This window comes from Silene latifolia, chromosome Y, assembly GCF_048544455.1.
Source record: "Silene latifolia isolate original U9 population chromosome Y, ASM4854445v1, whole genome shotgun sequence".
In the NCBI taxonomy this organism is placed as follows: domain Eukaryota; kingdom Viridiplantae; phylum Streptophyta; class Magnoliopsida; order Caryophyllales; family Caryophyllaceae; genus Silene; species Silene latifolia.
Window position 1 is genome coordinate 86,774,722 of NC_133538.1, and position 11,375 is coordinate 86,786,096.

General features: G+C 38.9%; 1 non-coding gene across 1 annotated transcript; it reads left to right on the top strand.

The window, feature by feature from the left end:
- Positions 1-8,626: 8,626 nt before the first annotated feature.
- LOC141636030 (small nucleolar RNA R71) lies at positions 8,627-8,732 on the top strand. Its single transcript, XR_012540673.1, has one exon. It is a non-coding gene; the product is annotated as a small nucleolar RNA R71 (small nucleolar RNA).
- The last annotated feature ends 2,643 nt before the right edge of the window (positions 8,733-11,375 follow it).

Here is an 11,375-nt window from a genome sequence, read left to right on the forward strand (position 1 = left end):
TGCATGCGACATATAAATAAAATGCAAAGCATAAAAATAAATCCTAGTATGGCCTTCCTAAAATAGAAAATCTAATTAACTATTACATATTCGGAAACCAACTCCATTGGTCCCTTGAACTTCGGTTGTGGCACGCATCTCGAGGTAACACCGTCTTTATGTATCGCCACCTTGAAGGAATCCGTCTTTGGGAACTCCGAAATAAATAAAATTACATAACAAATTACATAATTTCCTATTATACATTTGTAACTAAAATAAAATAAATCTATTAAATTACAAAACGGTGATACGAGATCACAATAAATTACAACCGAATCGATATTCCCATACATTTCGGGTAATACCAATTAAAAACTAAGGCCATACTAAGTAAAAATTACATAATTCAAAATTACATAAATAAAATTATGACAATCATAAAGAAAATGCAGCATTATAATATGTATGAACATGCCCAATTTTATGCTAAATCGCCTTTAAATAGCCAATATCGTATATTACTCGGTTTTTACGGATTTGCATGATTCAACATTTTATAATCACAAAAATTACATAAATTCATATTTATGCATAAGTTAATTACCCTAACCTCTTAGGACTCAAAATTTAGTCTTCACTAATTATTTGACCATAATTAACTCATATTTCTAAAATTTGTTCATTAATGGACTTAAAATTACAAAAATAAGCTATAAACTTCAAATAAATCACAAAATTTCAAATAAATTCAAAATTTGAAATTTAAACTCATGAAAATTCTGGAAAAATACCATGACACTCATAATGTTCAAAAACTTAGGTTAAAATTTTCGAAATTTATCCGGAAAAACAATGTTGCGGTTCATTGGTTTTAACAAAATAATCATAAAAACATGAGAAAAATTATATTCATCAACTTTTCAATTTTAGATCTGAAAAAGATAATAAAATGCAACATGTGATGTTTTTCCTTAGTCATAGAGTATGTTTTATAAATATTTCACTAATTAAGTCACTATTTATGCTATTTTTCTTTAAAAAGTCATAAATCATGCAAAAAGACTTCAATATAGCCTATTATTTTACACACATCTTGTAAAATAGCATGTGACAACATACTAAATTTCAATGACGAGATTCGAAATTTATCTCATATTAACCTATTTTTCATCTAAATCCGATTTTAATAATGAAAAATCCATTTTTGGAGTATAATAAGTCCAAAAAATATGAACATTTACAGGTCATCTCAAAATAATATATGTGACAACATATCCAAAAATCACTGAAGAATCCGAAGTTTAGCTAATTTTAGTCCGAAAATGACATTTTATTCATAAAATCATATTTTTAATGCCATTATTATATAATATGAACAATAAAAATCCATAAATTAACCAAAATATCCTAAAAACATTTTAGGACCATAAATTTTAACATGCATAATGATTTTCGTGATATATCATAATAACACAAATTTAACAAGTTTTATATGTTAATCGTTTAACTCGGAAAAACTTTTAACCGATTTGCATGCAAACAACCATGGCTCTTGATACCGATTGAAGGAAAAGTAGATCTATATACTTAACATAGTCATATATGTTTTATGATAATTTAATCATAAAATTAATTGGTGATCTTATGCATGCAAACTATAAACAATATAAAGAAGAAATCTTTATCTTACATTGGAATTTCGGTTTATTAGGGCACAAGAGAGATCTCCTTCTCTCTTGTTCTTGTGCTTTCCTCAATGGATGAACAAAGATCCAAGTATAGGATCTCTCCCAAAGTTTAATACCCAAAGCACACTCTTAATAAAATTAATATTATGAATACTAGTACAATATTAATTTAGCATAAAATGACCCAAAATAAATTTGGTTTTGGTCTCCTAAGAACCGGTTTAAGAGAGCAAGAAAAGGAAGTTTTTATCTTTCTAAAATCTTAATTTTTGATGAATGAATTTTCTAATGCACTAAACTATAATGTAGTGCAAGTGATAAAATATAAGGCAAAACCCTTGGTTTGGCCCCTATGAAAAACCGGGTAAGGGAAGAGGAGGGAAGAAGAGTGAGCCAATGCATGCAAGAGTTTGTCTTCACAATGACAACTAGTTTGCATGGCTAGTTTAGTAGGTAAATCATTATGTTTACCACTAACATAATAAACCTAATATTTCTCCTAATCCTCCCATTATTTCGGTTTACATATGTAAAATGGAATCCATTTTATTTTTGTCAATTTGTCAATATGTCACATGTCACATGTCACATAAAATTGTTATGTATTTTTAACATATTAAAAATCAACGTATTAATAAAAATACGTCATATACAAAAATCGACTTAGTAATTCGCAATTACTTGTACCAAAATATTTTACCAATTATAAATCACAATAACTTGTATTTATAATAATTCATTCAATTTCAATTGTTTCCTTAAACAATAAATTCATCTGAGTAATAAAACAATTCGATCACTCAGACCGTATCTCATTTAATCAAATTTCAATGAGACACGTAAATATTATTTCCAAAATCGTCCGTCAATTTTAAATAATTTAATTGACTCGTAACGTTATACGATCAATTAAATGATTAATTAAGAGTGTTGCCCTTTAGGTATGACCTAGGGGATCAACTGATCACCACCGTCGCACGACAGTAATGTCAAACTCTAGTCAGCCAATCATTACCGATATGTGTGGACCAGTTGACAGTAAAATATTACTTCCCAATTGTATTCTTTATAATGAGACTTAAACATGTGATCATCATGATCAACAGTTGTGATCGCATTATTGTCGGAGGACACATATTCCAACATGAAAATCATACCACAAAAATTACACTAAACTAGCTTGACTGGCAGGCTTAATTTGGGTGTAGCTAATGGGTCAAAAGGCTATTTTTGGTTAATGTGGATCTAAATGGGTGAAAATGAAAGAAAGGGGGAAATTGTAAGCACCTCCCTGCATGTGACACCTACCATAAATCCGAATGTACGCAAGTAACAAGCAATCGAATTTCATAAAAGTGCAAAAGTGATGAACATGTTATGCAAGGAGTACTACTCTCAATTCCTACATGAACTGGTCATGAATGACACCAGTTATATGGCGCTAAAAACTAAGAAATTGTAAAGTAGTTTGCCAATTTATCAGGTCAAGTCTACACAGTCAGCTATATTTTTAACATTAACTCGTAGATATGCGCATGCCTAAACTAATAACTGCCTATTAGATGAAAGGCTTAAGTGATAAGACAAGTTAAAGTGCAATTTCATCATGGAAAACTACCGTTCCGACTCAATCTATATGCAAAATGAAACGTGAATATTTTTTGAATTTTTGAAAATTTCTAATTTTTTTGGATTTTTGATGATTTTGAAATAAATACAAATGCAAGCAGAAAAATAAACGTGAATGCAAAAACAAATGCAAATGCAGACTCAAAGGATGCAATACCCTCCCCAAACCAAAACGGACAACGCTCTCGTTGCCCTCCAGCATACAGCAGCAGATATATAATGGGAAAAGGATAAATAAAACCGATAAATGAATGAAAAACAATAAATAAAAAGGAGACGAAAATAAAGAAAAGAGCAAAAAGTACATACAAAATGACGAACTTCCCCAAACCAGTCAGAAAACTGGGGAAGTGAGTAGACCAGCAGCTACTCGTCAGCAGTATCCTCCTCCTCCTCTCCCACCACGAAGTCAAGATCTCGCTCCTGCTCCCTCCTCCTCCCCTCCTCAGCTCGGGCTCTCTCCTCCTCCTCAGCTGTGTCCGTCTCGCTAGCTGGCTGTGGGTACCCCTCTATCGGGTACCGGTAGAAAGAAGGGTGTGGCCAGCCTTCAGGAACGGGGCGTCCTCGTCTCATGTGATACTCGTATAGAGGGAACAAGGTACGTGCAATGTCCCGCTCTATACGAGCCTGCCTGGTCAGCAACTCGAGAAGCAAACTGTCACGACGCCTTTGGTCAATGACCTCGGACGCCTCAAAGGGTGGAGGAGGAATAAAATTAGCCGGGTAGACCGGTTGTGAAACATAAGGAGTGGGAATAGGGATCGGTGTAGGCGTAGGTGTGGAAGACTGCTCAGCCTCGGTCTGTGTGGATCCCTGTCCAGTCTCAGGTCTCTTCCACTTCTTAGAAGCAGAAGTAGTGGTAGGTGGAGCGAGTGGGAGGTGGTAGAAAGGCAAAGGTGGAGGCAACCTACCCCTAACAGTGGTTAAAGGGACGAGACGGGGTAGATCGCTGGAAGGGAGGACCACGGACAAGGAACCACAAATCTTCCAAGTCCGCTGGTCAGAAGCTAGCCAAAACATTGCCAACATGGCAGAGAGATCTAGGTACCTATCAGTATCTACATGTGCTAGGTCACGAAGGAAGACAAGGAAGATAGAACGGGCAAGGTAGGTGGCTATGCCACCGTGGACGATGGTGCCCGACTTCTTTTTCCCAACAGTATTAAAATACTGAGCAGTCAGATAGGCGATGGTAAGAACAAAGGGGCCCTCGCTATCAATGTTTAGATAGCCCCCGAGAATCGACAACTCAACATTATTAATGTTGTTGGGCTCTTTACGGCCGAAAATCATCCCACCAATGAGACGCAGAAAGTAACGGGCCGGGGGAAGGTGGACATGAGCGAGTCTGCGCTCCTCAAAGGGTGTATGTGCCAAGGTCCTCCAAAGTATACGTAGGACCTTCCTAGGAGGGTCGGAATCACCGTGGGAAGACAGACCTAACCTACTACCAAACTCAGCTAAGGTCCAGGTCGTAGTCCGGTTAAACAACCGGAAGGAGACACACGAGCAGTTTGGGTCAGTGGTGTAGGTAGCAGCAGAAAAAGTGAAGGAGCTGAAAAACTCAAGGGTCAGCTCCTTATAGGTCACGGCACTCATAGTGGTCAGTCCAGTCATCCCATCCCCGTTCAAAATCTTGGCTACAGGCTCGTAAATACCCAACTTCTCAAGGGATTTTTGACACAAAAATTTAGTAGACGCAAAGTCACGGCTCTCTAAGTCGTAAAAGCGGGTACGATGAATATAGTTAACAAAACGTACCTCTGGGTAGTCAGGATGCGGGTCCAAGGTCTCATCGGCACGGAACGTGGCACGTCCAACAGCAGGAGTGCCTCGTCCTCGACCCCGTCCACGCCCTCCAGTACCCGAAGAAGATACTAGTCCAGTAGCTGGGCGGGGTATTAGGGCAGCCCTGTAAGCAGCTGTGACAGCCGGTGACAACGCAGTAGGGGTCGTCATTATAGAGGGTACGGTACCAGCAACAGTAACAGTAGTGGCGGCACCAGTAGAACCAGAAACGACGGTGGCAGCAGCAGGGATCACCGTCTCAGTCAAGGATGGGGTAACAGTAGAACTAGTCGATGGCATTGTGTTACTATCAATACTAATCAATCAAGTAAGGGCAAAAACTAATCAATTAAGCAATTAAACACGAATTCCCCTAATTTATCACGAATTTCCGAAAAATTCGAACCCTAGATGCCTAAATCACGTCGAAAACAACAATTAATCAACAAAAAGAAGGGGGAAATTACTTACTTGATTGAAGGCCCACAAGAATATGAAAATAATCGACAAAAATCGCAAGAAAATAGTCAGATTTCAACAAAACCCGAGCAATCCCAAATTGAAAGCAACAACCGCGAAATTGAAGAGGAAATTAAGGGGCAAAAGTCGAAATAAGCACAATAAACACGAAGTGGGTGATGATTTTGGTAAAAAGGAAAGATTAATGGAGGAATTTGGGGGTTTTTTAGAGGGTTATCGCGCAAAAGAGGAAGGATATATGTTAGAATGAAAAATAGAAGTTGAAAAAAATAACTTCCTGTATGATATAAGCACATTCACTCGATCGAGTGATTTGAAACCACTCGATCGAGAACTTTATCTTGTAATCTACTCGATCGAACACATTTTCCCTCGATCGAGAACTCCTTTATTTTCACAATTCGATCGAGTGTCTAAAACAACTCGATCGAACACTTTTGCTAGGCAATCCTCTCGATCGAGTACAAAAAGTACTCGATCGAGTACAAAAAGTACTCGATCGAGGTGTTTTCCTATGGCACACATCCCAATGCGACATATCTTCCCCAAACCTGCATAGAAACACGCAAAAACACTTCCCGCAGATACCAAATCAAAAAAATAAGCAGTCTATATTCGGTTTTCGCTAAAACTAATTATGCTACTGTGTAATAGTCTAAAAACGCAATTAAAATGTCTAACGGAAATTCAAAATTACAATTTGTTACAATGGGGCATTCTCCGCTTATCGTCCAAAACACTATAGTAGCCCACAAGAGGGCTTCTGACTGGAGGAGGTCCCCTCAGCATCTCGGACCATCCTCTTTGATCGCCACGAGCTTGTACTCGAACTGATGGAAGCAGAATAATTAGCGTCCACGTACGCCCTAACTTTCTTCTTCTTCTTGACATTCCCATCTGCATTGGTGGCATTCCCATCACTTGAATTGACCTTTACTGTACCATGACCGATAGCATCTCCAGTACCCACTCTATCTATACCTGCAGTAAGGAAAACAGCAGAATGGTCCTCCTTTTCGCTCTCAATCTGAGGCGGAGGTGTTACAAAAGCAGCGCAATATTCAATATTCTCAGCTGGACTGTCTAAATCTGGGTCAATAGAGGGTAAGGCATGGCAAGGTTGAACTTGAATGGGAGCCCTACGAGATTTTGACTGATGAAATATTAGCTCCTCATCTCCTACCTGAAAGGTAAGGGTCTTCCCCCCGACTTCAAATACTACGCGAGCAGTAAATAAAAGTGGTCGCCCTAAAATAATAGGGGTATGAGTGTCCTCGGGTATGTCTAAGACCACAAAGTCTACGAGAATAAAGAATCTCACGATCTTCACAGGTATGTCCTCTATAACTCCTAGTGGCCGTGATATACTACGATCGGCCATCTGAACGGTCATATTAGTACAATTAAACTTGGTCAAACCGAGTCTCTTAGCGAGAGACAAAGGTAAGACACTCACGCTATCTCCTAAGTCGCATAGCGCGTTGTCAATCAAGTGAGTCCCTATATGACAAGGAATTGAAAAGCTACCTGGGTCTGATTGTTTGGGTGGTGTCTTATTCTGAACTAAGGCGGTCCCTACTTCAGTCAAAGCCACAGTTTCGTGGTCATTTATATGTCTCTTACGGAATAAAATTTCTTTCATGAATTTCATGTAAGAGGGTACCTGGGTAAGCAATTAGGCGAAAGGAACATTGACGTGAAGGCTCTTCAGGATCTCAGCAAACTCCCGAACTGTTGGTTAGCCTTATTGTTCTGCAATCGCCTTGGAAAGGGCACCGTGATAGGAATTTCTAACCCCTTATTCCTTTCTTCCAATGTCTCGACATGATCAAACTCATTTCTACTCGATCGATCTCTGTTACCTCTCGATCGAGGTCTTTCAGCAGCTTTTTCACTCGATCGAGCTATTTCAGGCTCTCGATCGAAGTATTCTTTATTGGCATCGCTCGATCAAGGCATGATTTCACTCGATCGAACACTTTTCTCAGTAATTTCACTCGATCGAGGATTTTCACCCTCTCGATCGAATCCTTGATTTGCAGCTTTACTCGATCGACCCTCAATATCACTCGGATCGATCATTATTCTCAGCAATTCTACTCGATCGACCTCCAGAAATGAGTCGATCGAGTATTTTCTTCGGATTAAGCATGGTTTCATCAATGGATGACTGTTCACTGCCTGCAAAATCGCTTTTCGGGTCTGATATGTCCTCAACAGTTGACATTTTGGGTCCTGCATAAGAAAGATCACTTCGCAAGTTTATCATATTTATCGTCTCGTGCGGATTCTTCTCAGATTGAGACACTAAATGACTCGGCTTCCTTATGGATTGGCTAGCGGCAAGTTGAGCTACTTGGGTCTTGAGTGACTTTATTGATACTTCTTTCTTTTGGTCACTCATCTGCAACTGCTTAGTCAATGATTGGATCATTGACTTCAACTCAGCCAACTCACTAACTCCACTAGAAGAAGCTCCTTGATGCGGCGGTGGAAAGGATGAAGGCTTATGAAAGTCTTGTTGAGCTTTGTGAGGAGGAACATATGCTTGTTGCTGCTGCGGAGGAGGGGTAGGATTGAGCACATTCTGACTAGTCCATCTCAAGTTGGGATGGACTCCACTCTGATTATTATAATAGGAACCTCCTTGCCTATATTGCTGAAAGGCAAGGACCTGCTCCTTCTCAGTCAAACAGTCAACAACAGTGTGACCGTCATTACTCCCACATCTCTTACAACAGTCACAAGTAACGACTTCTTATCTGGTCAACAAGTGAACCATTTGTTGATCACCAGTAGCTTGCAACTCTAGCTTATCAAAACATGCATTCATGGCTTCCAGCTGAGCCACAACTGCACTATCTACTAAAGAGACAGTACGAATACCTCCTCTTGGGTTCCCATTCTCAGCACAATGGGTAGCCATTTCTTCTATGATACACCATCCTTTATCATCGTCATTGTTCTTCTGAAATCGCCCATTAGATGAGGCGTCCAATATAGCATGGTGGTCATCATATAACCCATTATAGAACTGGTTGCATAAAAACCACTGATCAAAACCATGATGAGGAAGAGACCTAACCAACCTTTTGAAATGGCACCAAGCTTCATAGAAGTTCTCACTAGGTGTCTGCTTAAAACTTGTAATTTTCCCTCTCAGCTGATTAGTTCTTTGTGGAGAAAAATACTTAATCTTATCCTGGGTCACTTCCTTAGTGGCTGGAATGGTAGAGCAATATTCAGTAAAGACCTCTATATGTTTACGGGGATCTTCACCCGCCACGCCTCGGTACAAGTTTCGTTTGACCAAATTAATGTAGGACTGTCGAATGTCAAAAGTTTAACTATCCTCGATCACAAGACTGAAACCTTTAGGGATCGAGGCAGCTGTGGGCTCTGAGTGACTCGCAATATTAGGCATCTCTACTTGCTTTATAGCAGAAATAGAGTTGTCTTCTTCACAAGACGGATCTTCTGCAGAAAGAAAATGTTGTAGCTCGGGTTCAAAAGTACTCAAGTCTTCCTTTTGAATCTTCCTTTGCAGTCTTAGTCTATGCCGAAAGAATCTCTCTAGCTCAGGATCAGCAGGAACTAATTCTGACCTGTTTGACCTGGGCATACACAACAATGAAGGAAATAAGTGAGAACTTTCTCCAGGAATAAAAATTCCCTGAGATCAAAAGAAATAAACGAAACAAAAACAGACAGACAAGCTATTGCCTCCCCGGAATCGGCGCCAAAATTTGATACGGTCGTTATGTACCAAAAATAAATACCTAAATATAACTAACAGAAGCTAGTGATAAGTAGGGTCGATCTCCACAGGGAGGCAAGATATCTATCTGTAAGTCCGTCTATCTAAGTCACAAATGGGGGGTTTGTAATTTTTTTTTTCTAAACTACTAGAGATTAAGGGCAAGAGCAGTAAAGATAAGAGCAATAAAGTAGGAAAATAAATTTAAGTGATCAGATAAAAGAGGTATGTCAGGATTTCGGTTCACCATGGCAGTTTATCGACTCAGTCATAAATAGCCTAGATAATCTACTGTGAGAAGGGCAAGGGAAAGGTCCTTCCGGTCCGCTATCCACCCTAGATTTCCACTAAATTAACTTCCGTCCTCATTAGGGTAGTCTACTGTGCATAGTAGGTCTGTTTATTCCAATCTTCCGATCCAGGAACAAAGTTAACCGAATTAATGTTATTTAGAAGCGTGCACTCAACTAAATATGTTATAGTTATATTGCTATGGTCACAAATTATCACAGGTAAATCATCTAGTCTATTTACTACATCGTCTCAACACTACCATGGATCCCCTAATCCTAACATAAGGAGATTAGCTACTCATGTTCTTAATGCAATCAACAATAATAACAATAAGCATGCTAATAAGAGACATAGTAAAAGAATGATAGTAAAGCATAAACTAAATAACAGAGCAATTAATAAGAGCAAACAAGGAATTAAGATTAAAGAGAAAATAAGAGATTACAGAATTCGAATCCGGAGAGAAAAGAGGCAGAGAAAAGTTTAGCATTAATTAGAGTAAGCAGTGTTTGATAAAACATAATTAAGAGTATGAAAAGATGGTTATGACCTAATCACGACTCCCTTATATAGGGGAGTGAAAATTAACATAACTAAACTTATCACGGATTAATAAAACCCGTGTAATCTAGCTAATTACTCGATCGAGTACTTTCAGACCACTCGATCGAGGACTTCTCCAGCAAAACTTCTCGATCGAACACTTTAGGCTCTCGATCGAGTATTCCCATAAAAGCACATTTTCTATCGAGCATATAAATCACTCGATCGACTTCTCGCAACTGCCAAAACACTCGATCAGATTCTAGAACATCTCGATCGAGTACTTTCCACTGAGATTAGCCTTCAACTCGTCTGGTCAGCTTCATAAGACCTTCCCTCACGCATCCCGAAGTACGACTTCCGCTCTAAATATCCGTCTCCTTACAATGCATGCTAAATGGGACGAATAAGATGTGATTCCACTACTTTTGGGTCCATATATGCAATTAAGACAAAACAAACCAAAGTGGCCAATTCGGGGCATTTTGCAATACAAAGTGATACAAAAAGGCATAGAAATACGTGCAATACGAGGCTAAAAAGTCTATATAAATTGCACGTATCATACACGATGGTGAGAGGTCGATTGTTTGTGATGGGATGTTTTTTTGGGGAATGGGCTTGCCTTCCGTCATTGATCGTGATCAAGGAGATGTTCTGGTTTATTATCTAGGTTCATCTTAGAATCCCTTTGATAAAAGCTCGTTCTAAATTTGGTGCTAATGAAAGGTTTCTATTGCCAGATATTGAATAGGTGAAGAGATGGACACGGAATTCCGGGTCCTTTGGTTACTCGGAGCGGAATGTCACTCTAGTGTGCTCACGTTGAATTGGAACATGTTGTTTATTTTAAAAAATCAATTCTCAAATCAATTATCGTTGTCAACGGGAACTGGTAAAGGAAGAGAGAAGAATATACGTGAAAGTTGTGCTTTTATTTAGGTAAATAAGAGGTTAGCACAGACTCGAGGAATACATGTGACTCATGAGGACAACCCCCAGTTTGTCACTTAGGAATAAAAGGACAGACACTAGGATAGATATGAGAAAGCCTAAGACTTAGATTCGGATTTGGACTCGATCTCAGATACGGACTTCTAATCATCACTTTCCTCCTCGAAGGTCTCTTTTGCAGCATCCAGTGGCTTGAATGTTTGTTCTTGAGCACTGACCCACTTGAGCACTTCACTCTCGTTGTTTGGGACGATATGAGA